This window comes from Chinchilla lanigera, unplaced genomic scaffold (genome assembly GCF_000276665.1).
Source record: "Chinchilla lanigera isolate Chin_1 unplaced genomic scaffold, ChiLan1.0 scaffold00019, whole genome shotgun sequence".
NCBI lineage: Eukaryota > Metazoa > Chordata > Mammalia > Rodentia > Chinchillidae > Chinchilla > Chinchilla lanigera.
This window is the reverse complement of record NW_004955420.1, coordinates 12,492,904-12,502,444: the sequence shown is the minus strand read 5'-3', so window position 1 is coordinate 12,502,444 and position 9,541 is coordinate 12,492,904. Positions and strand designations below refer to the sequence as shown.

Below are 9,541 nucleotides of genomic sequence, written 5' to 3'. Positions count from 1 at the left end.
GCTGGGATTACAGGGGTGCACCACCACACCGGATGAGGTTGACTCTTCAAGAATTGGTAGAGCCAACAAAGACATTTCCTCAGAAAGAAAGAAGAGTGCCACGCATGGTGGTGCACACCTGTAATCCCAGCACTCGGGAGGCTGAGGCAGGCGGTCGCTGTGAGTTTGAGGCTGTACCTTTAAAGCTGGTGCACTTTGTTACACCTCCATAGAGTAAGTTCATAGTGAGTTCAAGGCTGGCCTGAACTGCATAGTGAAACTCTGTCTCAAAAAGACCAAAAAAAAAAAAGTATTTTATCCTAAAACCTAAAAATCATGAGGTATGTTTATTCTAAATTTAAAGGGTTGTAACACTGCAGTTTAAAGTATAAAATATAATGTAAAACACAAAAGTCATCTTTAGAAAGCAGAAGAACAATCTTGTAAGCAGATGCAGAATAGTACTGGTAGAAACAGATAAGAGTTAGTGGGAGCGGGTTAAGATATTTTTGGTAGGATGAGAGCTTTGGTGTACCAACTGTGGTACACTTACAAATTGACAAGCACTCCATTAAAATGAAATAGTGCTGGGCATGGTGGCACATGCCTGTACTCCCAGCACTTGGGAGTCTGAGGCATGACGATTGCTGTGAGTTCGAGGCCAGCCTGAGCTCTGTAGTGAGATAGTGAGTCCCTGTCTCAAAAAACCAAAGAGAGAGAGAAGAAAGGAAGGGTAATGCTTGTAGTGCTTTTCAAAAGTTCAAAACAGCTTTCCGTATTTACTATATCAGCTAATTATTCAGTGTCTGCTGTGCACTAGGATTCATTGTTAAGCGCATGCATTAGTTATGATTTTTTAATTACTAATGGTAAAACAAAATGAAACAAAGCCAAGCTTAACAGGCTTAAGCAAAACCAGGAATGTTCTGGTTGCATGACGGACAGTCCTGGATCTGGCTTTTCACTGTCATTAGCACTGCTTTCTCTGTGTCCACTGTTTCCCAAAAGGCTGTCCTCCTGGTTACAGGCTGGCCACCAGATGGTCGCAGAATGGTTCCCGGAACCATGTCTCCAGGTCCACACTCTCGCTCCCTGCTGAGCATTCCTTCCCTGAGTCCTGAGATCTGCTCTGGTGGGACCAGTCTGGGTCCCAGCCTGTGCCCCGCACCCCGCCCTCTGTGAGCCGCGAGAGTGATGTGCTGGACCGTGTGGGTCTGGCGCATCAACCTGCTACTGGGCGAAGAGTGAAGCCGTGCAGCAGGTGAGAGTCTCCGGTTGAAACAAGGCCTGTTCAGAGCGTACACCCTGAATACTGGGACGGGAAACAGCACATAGTTGGTACCCAGCGATTTCATAGTCTAATTGCCATTGGTGCCACACCCTCATTTCTTTTTTGAGACAGGGTCCTGAGTGCTGGGATTGCAGGCAGGCACCACCACGCCTGGCTTTGAAACACATAATTATTCTCTTTGTTCATTTATCTTAAAAATGTGCTATCTAGAACAAGAATTTTGAGAAAGAGATCACGAGGTACATGGATCAGATCCAGCTTCAGGAATTCTCCTTTGACTTTGAGGTGTTTGCCCCCTTCTAGTCTTGGTTTTTCTGGAGGCACACGGTTTCTCAGATCCAGTCCTGACTGACTCTTCTCAGTAGGTTCTTTGAGCAGATCATTGTATGAACCATTTTCCAAGCAGAGTTTGCTTATAAAGCAAGCAGCACCGCTGCAGGTTTACAGGGCAGGGAGGGGGTGGTGGAACCCAACTCCCAATCTCATACTGGGTGTAGTTGTAAATTGACCTCTCCCTGTGCTGTCACAGACACTCCTTTATTAGGTTTTGTCTCTGAAGTAGGTCAGAAAGCGCGCTTACTCACTGGAGCTTTTTCTGTAGCGCAGCACTATCTCTAGTGAAAACCTCAGTGTAACTCAGCCCCTCTCAGATGGCTCTCATCCCTAAAAAGCATTCTTTTATGTTTAGTTAAAATCTGGGGCTCTGTATCAACCAGCAATCCCTTTTCTGTGCCTGGACATTCACAGAATCAGTCTCCGCCTTATCCAAGGTAACACACATGCTTGTATTTCGGGTATAATCGGGTACCTTCTTGAATAGTATTTTATTATGGTATTGTATTATAATGATATATTAGTGTTTACTGAAATGCATTGACTAAATTTGATTCCTGTCTTGGCCATTTGCTAGCTGAGTGACCTTTCCTTCTGTGCCTCAGTTTCCTGACCTGTAAAATAGTGACAAAAATAACACATCCATGTCAGTGTTGAAAGCTTTAATAATTTTAATTTTGGACTGGGGATTGAACCCAGGGCCTTTGCACTGAGCTACATCCTTGCCTTTTATTTTATTTTTTCTTTTTAGAGACAGATTTCACTGAATTGCTAAGTTGCCCTCTTAGTTCTTTTTCTTGTTGCTGAGACAAAATACCTGATACTCAAAGTTAAAGGAGGTACGGTTTATTTAGCTCACAGTTTGTGGAGGTTTCAGTCCACAGTTGACGGGCTCTAAAGGCAGGGGGGTGGCATGGCAGAGGAGAAACAGTGCACGGTGGGCAGAAGGTAGTAAAGCAACAAGGGGTGACCATAGCTCTTTTTATCCCTTATATCTTATCCAGGCTACTTAGGGCAGGTAGCACTCACACCCTTAATCCCAGCACCCTCGAGCCTAGCATTGCACTGTGAATCAATCCCAGCGTCACACACTCGAGCCAGCCACCTCTGAAGAAGCCACCTATGACCACATGAGGTTTGGGGGGATTACAGGTGTGTGTCACTCTGCTCAACAGAGAGCTTTAATAATTTTAAAGTGCTTTTGGCATATAGTTGTTATACAAAAAAAGCGATTTATTTATTTATGTATTTATTTTTGGCACTAGAGATTGAACCCAGCTATGCACTGAGCTACATCCAACCTACTTTTTATTTTTTATTTTGAGACAGGGTCTCACTAAGCTGCAAAGTTGCCTGGGCTGGGCTGAAACTCAGGGTCCTCCTGCTTCAGTCTCTTAGAATGCTGAGATTATAACACAGCTAAAAGAATGATTCTTAAGTTGGATAGAGGTAGGAATGGAGGAGATATAGCATGTTTTACATTTCTCCATAAGTATATTTTTTATAGTATTAACTGCTATAGTTGGACATGGTTTGAGTGTACCCCTCAACAGTTCGTCTATTGAAATTTAATCCCTGTTCTGAGATATCAACAGGGTGAAAACAAATGGGGTGTGGTGGTGCATGCCTGTAAAGGTGCATGCCTTGGGAGGCTGTGGCAGGAGGATTGCTGCAAGTTTGAGGCCAGCCTGTGCTACATAGTGAGCTCAAGGCCAGCCTGTACTGTAAAGTCAGAGAGACTTTGTCTCAGAAAAAAAAAAAAAAAAAAAGTGTAAACAGTCTGTGGCATTTGGAGGTAGGCCTTTGGGAGGGAGGGGCTTAAGATTAAAGTCATTCAGATGAAGTCCCCATGGTTGAATATTGCTGGCTTTAGAAGAAGAGAGAAGCCAGGTGCATGCCTGTAATCCTAACACTCTGGAGGCTGAGGCAGGAAGATTGCTGTGGGTTCAAGGCCAGTCTGGGCTACAAAGTGAGTTCAAGGCCAACCTGGACTATATAGTACAATGCTGTCTCACAATGACACACAAAAAAAAGAAGAGACTAGAACTTGTATACACATACAAACGTGGACACACACACATCTGTCTCTTGACATGTGACATCCTGCACTCTCTCAGGACTCTGCTATGGAGATGGGCCTTGAGTGTCTGAACTATGAACTAAATAAAGTAAGCCTCTTTATAAAGTTACCCAAATTCAACTATTTCATTATAATAACACGAAATGGACTGGTGCAGAAAATTAGTACCCTGGAGTGGGGTTCCTGAACCCAAAGCTGAAAATGTGGCAGCCTGAGAACTGTCCTGAGCACAGCCTGGGGAGTCGGGATGGGCAGAAAGACAATGCTTGCTGTGGCTCGTTGTGGCAGTTGTGGTGGGGGCTCAGAGGAGAGGAGGATTCTAGTAGAAGTTGGGCCAACCGCCACACTTGATAATACGGTGGCAGAGGACTTGGCCGTGTTGTGTCCGTGCGCTCAGACTGCATGGAAGATTGAAATGAGGGACTGGTTTATTTGGTGGAAGAGATTTTAAAACAACAGAGCAGTTGGGCTGCAGCATGGGCATGATTGGCCACTGTTACTTTGACATTTCGAGGAGCTTTGAGAGGAAAAGGAAGTGGAATGGGAAGATTCAGAGAATGTGTGCAGGCCGGCCAGGAAGGGAGCAAAGAAAGAGGACCCAAGGGTGCAGAGAAGCCGCTTGCTAAAGAGACTGATGCTGGCTCGCAAATGCAAAAGGGCTGAAGGGCATCTCAGCAGTGGACGCTGCTCCTCCAGGACAGGCCTAGCAACTTCAGAACATTCGGGTTCAGCAGGGGCCTTGGGATTCGCCTCCCTGCCTGCACGTGGCCGAGCACTTCGTGGCTGCGGCTGCGGTCCCAGCGGGTGCAGGCACAGTGCGTACCCTCACGTCTGAGTTTGCAGAGCGCAGGGACGCAAGGGGTCTGGGGTCATGTGGCTTGGACCCAGATAGAAGGGAAGCTGGGAGAATTGGCCACACGGTAGGGGACAGTGCCTGGCGCTGCCAAGGGAGCTGAGCTGCAGTAGGGACTCCAGAAAAGCACACCCACCAGCAGTGAGTGGTGCCTGTAGGAAAACTTCGCGCAGCATGCGGAACCTGCCCCAAAGAGTAGCTGCGAGGCCTGCAAACAGCAAAGGGGGGGCTTCCCAGGTCACCTCTGCCAGCATGTGCACAGTACTTTAAGATTCAGTACGTGCCCTGCTGGGTTTTTGATTTTGCTGTGGGCCTGTCGCTCATCTCCACTTATTTCTAGCTCCCACTTGGAATAGGAGTACTTATACCCTCCCTGACCCACTGTTGTGTCTTGGAACTGTTTAGACCTTGGAGCTGTGGCGATGGAGCAAGAGCACTATGTATTATGAGGTGGTGTGAGTATAGCCTGATGTGTCTGCAGCCTTCTGCAGGCTCACAGTGATCCCTGAGCAACCATTGCCAGCTTTTCCTGCATAGTTTCCTAGCAAACCATGAATATGTAAAACCATTTGAGCCATACGTGAGGGTTTACAGTTGGACCCCGGCCCCAGGGATGCAATTGATGATGATGATGATGGTGATGTTTTGGTTTCTTTGAGACAGGGCCTCACTTTGTAGTTCAGGCTGGCCTTGAGCTCAGTGTGTAGCTCAGGCTGGCCTCGAACTCACAGCGATCTTCCTGCCTCAGCCTCCTGCATGCTAGGATTAGAAGTATGTGCCACCCAGCCCAGCCTTCTGAAATGACCTTAAGCAAGCCAGGGTGAAGTCACTTTTGCCCTAACCCATAAACACAGCCTCTCTCTGACTGAAATTGAGTGGCTCCAACTGGCGTTGCTGTTGCCCAGGGCCATGCTTCTCACAGGCCCCCCATAAACTGCACTTGTGCAACCCCAAATCGGTTGCCCTCTGGTCCATGGCACTGTGGGGCTGGGCCTCATACGTACTAGGATTGAGTTGTTCCAGGACAGGTAGACGCAGACTTGGGGGCCAGCAGTGGGGTGCTGTGACCTGGACGTGATTTGAAAGTGTCCCCCAGGCTTCATACGTTGGCACCTTGGTCCTCATGGTGGTGGAGAGGTGACGGGACCTCTGAGAGGCGGAGCCTGGAGAGAAGCTGTTGGGAGCCTCCTCAGAAGAGCCTGGTCCACACTGTCAAGAGGGAGAGAACTTCCTGTCTCATGTGCTCCCACCGTATGATCCTCTGCCCAAGGTTCAACGCATGGTGCTGCTAGATCTTGGACTTTCAGCCTCCAGAACTATGACCTGAAGAAACCTTTTGCTTTATAAAGTAGCCTATCTCAGGTATTTCATTATTGTAATGAAAACCAGACCAATAGAACACTCATAGGGAAGAATTTAACATTCCCTTAGACACAGAGGCTGCCTAGGAGATCAGCTATAAGGCAGATGACCACAGTCGATGGTACTAAGTTATAGCAGTAACTAATATTCCTGAGCACATACTGTGTGTCTGGCACCAAGCTAAGGCTTTTTTTTGGATTATCCTAGATAAATCTTATTTGACAGATGACATAACTAAGGCATGGAGACATTAAAGAATTTGTGCAAGTACCGAGTGGTAGAGCTAGGATTCCTATTTAGGTAATCTGATTTTAGGGCCTAAGTTTTTTTGAAGGAGAGTTAGAGACAGGATCTTTCTATATAGCTCAGACTGGCCTTGAACTGATATGTAACCCAGGATACCCTCAAACTTGGCAGCAGCCCTCTTGCCTCAGCCTCTTGAAGGCTGATATTACAGGCCTGAGCCACCACGCCCCGGGGCCCAACTTCTTAATCACTGCACTGTGCTGACAGGGTAAAATGAAAGAGTTCACATTTCTCAAACTGAAGCAAATTGCTGAGAAATATCTTCTGCCTCCGCCAGTGTTAGAAATGTTTGTACAAAGGATGGAGAGATTTTGTTGAAGAATGCATAAAGTCAACCAAAATACAGGTAGAATATTAGTTATTTATCAGACGGGTTTGTAACATATTAACAATGATAATGTTGCCTTGAGTTTTTCTCTGTGAATTTTAGTTTAGTCTTAAATAGTCATGAGATTCCTTTTCCTTGCCCAAGTCTGACTGTGATTTTTTTTTTTTTTTTGGTCTGAGACAGGGTCTCGCTATGCGGTTCAGGCTGGCCTTGAGTTCCTTTTGTAGCCCAGGCTGGTCTTGAACTCACAATGATACTCTTGCCTCAGCCTCCTGAGGGCTGGGATTATAGGCATGTGCCACCATTGTGATATTTTAAAACGTTTTCAGTCATATTCTTCGGGTAATATTTTCAATTTAATAGAATAGAAGCTACATCAGGATCTAGAGGCCTCAACTATTACTTGACTTTAAAATATCTTTGCCAGGTGTGTGGTGCACGCCTGTAATCCCAGCACATGGGAGTCTGAGGCAGAAGGATCACTGCGAGTTCAAGGCCAGCCTGGGCTATATACTGGGTTCAAAGCCAGCCTGCACTGCAAAGTGAGACCCTGTCTTAAAAAACAAAGCCAAGTTTATGCCATATATATTTTATCACAATGTAAAACAAAAAAAACAAGTAGAGTTGAAGTGGGGAGGGAGAAATGGATGTCCGAGTGGCCTGAGAATTCTTGAGGGTGGTAGATATGTTCATTATCTTAATTTTGATGACTTCACAGGTGTATAAATGAGTAAAAACTTATAAACATACTTTTTTTGTTTTTTTTTTTTCCGGTACCGGGAATCGAACTCACGACCTTGCACTTGCCAGGCAGGCACTGTGCTGCTGAGCTAAATCCCCAACCCGCTAAACATACTTTAAATAGCTATAGTTTATTGCATGCCAATTATACTTCAATAAAGCTGTAAAAATGTAACCTGCACGCCTTCCTCCTCCTCCCACAGATAAGCACTTCTGAGAAGTTTCTGGAAACTGTCTTTGGGTGTAAGTGTATTTCTGTTGTTTTGTTTTGTTTTGTTTTGGTCTGGTTTTTGTTTTTTTTTGAGATAGGGTCTCACTGTGTATTCCAGGCTGGCCTTGACTTACTGTATAGGCCAGATTGGCCTTAAATTTGTGGCAATCATCCTGACTCAGCCTTCCAAGTGCTGGGATTACAGGCATGTGCCGCCATGCTCAGCTCAGGCATTAGGTATTTTAATATTTATCAAGCTGGGTATGTAATACATACCTGTAATCCCGGCACTGTGGAGGCTGCAGCAGGAGAATTGCAAGGTCAAACCCAGCCTAGACACTTTAGCAACATGCCTAAAAAAAAAAAAAAAAAATTAAAAGGCTGCAGAGATGTAGCTCATTGTGAAGGCTCTTGGTTCAAACCCCAGTACAAAAAAAAAAAAAAGAAAAAACTTTGCCCCTTGATAATGGCACCCTTATGGATGGAAACTATAGGCCTTTAAAATATAACCTGTTTGTAATGTAGAAGTAGGAGGAGCACAGTTAAAAAAATTCTTTATTGCTCAAGTTGAAAGCTTATCAGGAAACCTTACAAAACTGTCCAGTAGGAAAGACCTGTACAGCCGCCTGAGTGGTAGTCTCTGAATCAGGTCAGTAGCCACATCCTTGGGTTTTGTTTTTGTTTATTTTGTGATTGGCTGTAAGCTCTTTTCGCCTTTGAGGAGCCATGATCTTTTATCCCACTGTTTATTTTTTTTGTCTTTTATTTTATTTTATTTTATTTTATTTTGTCTTTTTGAGACAGGGTCTGGCTATGCAGTTCAGGCTGGCCTTGAGCTCACTTTGTAGCCCTGGCTGGCCTCAAACTCACAACGATCCTCCTGCCTCAGCCTCCCAAGTATCTCACTGTTTAGTTAGGCCTGGCCTAAACCTGCAAAAACCCCATGCTGTAGAGAGAGCACTCTTGATAGAAGGAAGCCGCAGTAATGATAATGAGACAGCTTCTTTTTAAAAATCTTGGACCTCTGAGAGACAGCAAAGAACAGTGTAGTGGTAAGGACTTTAGAATTAAAGAAGGCTGACTTTAAAGCCTGGCTTTCTCTCACTACCAGCTGTGTGAACTTTGGGGTGGGCTGTTTAACCCTCTGACCCTTAATTTCTCTTTTATAAATTGGACGCATAGTACCTCTTCTCAGATCATGAGGGTTAAGAGGGTGATGTATGTACAAGGCATAGCACGGAACCTAGCATACAGTAAGTATTCAAGGACCAGGGATGTAGCTCAGCAGCACAAGCGCCTGCCTGGCAAGTGCAAGGTCCTGAGTTTGATTGCCGGCACCAAAAAAAAAAAAGTAAATATTCAAAAACTGATAATATTGCTAGGTATGGTGGTACATACCTGTCTGTAATCCCTGCACTTGGGAGGCAGGATCGCCATAAGTTCGAGGCCAGCCTGGGCTACGTAGTGAGTTCAAGTCAGCCTGAACTGTACAGCAAGACCCAGTCTCAAAAAAGAAAAGAAAAGAAAAGAGAGAAAAATAAGGATAGTATTCTAACTCTTACTGTTATAGTCTTACTTTTTGGAGCACATACATGGACTCAAAGAATTGAAAAGACTAAATCAGGTTCTAGGGATCCCAAGAGACAATCTCAGGAAGGCCTGTTTGTGTAGGAAATAGTAACAGTAATTCAAAATTAAACTTTTTATTTTGATAAAAAGTCTGTAGAAAAGCTCCAAGAATATGAATGTAGCCCTTTTGCTCCTCCAAGATTCATACATTGATACCATTTTGCCACATTTGCTTTTTTCTTTTCCAGTGCTGAGCTGCAGCTCTGCTGATAATACTGTGCTGTATTTGCTTTTCTTTCTTTCTTTCTTTCTTTAAATTTTTAAATTTTTTTTTATTTTAAAGAATAAAAGAGGGATAACATAATAATGGGGGGAGCTTACCAAATTACAGACAAAGTGGTAGGAAATTGTCAGTGGTTATTGTTTTACATATTATTATCTACAAGGTAGTTTCTCAGGAAAACAAATAGACAAATAATAGTGAGTTA

At 44.6% G+C, this 9,541-nt stretch overlaps 1 protein-coding gene across 6 annotated transcripts in view; it reads left to right on the top strand.

Moving 5' to 3' along the window:
* Nucleotides 1-9,541, top strand: part of Pcyt1a (phosphate cytidylyltransferase 1, choline, alpha) — a 48,161-nt gene that overhangs the window by 10,573 nt on the left and 28,047 nt on the right. Inside the window, exon 1 of one of the 6 annotated variants that reach the window (XM_005383126.2) lies at nt 1,871-2,040. The exons of the other annotated variants lie outside the window; for them this stretch is intronic. The gene's annotated coding sequence lies outside the window, so the exon portion shown is untranslated. Of the gene's footprint in view, nt 1-1,870; nt 2,041-9,541 lie in introns of those variants that run through there. 6 annotated transcript variants of the gene reach the window in all.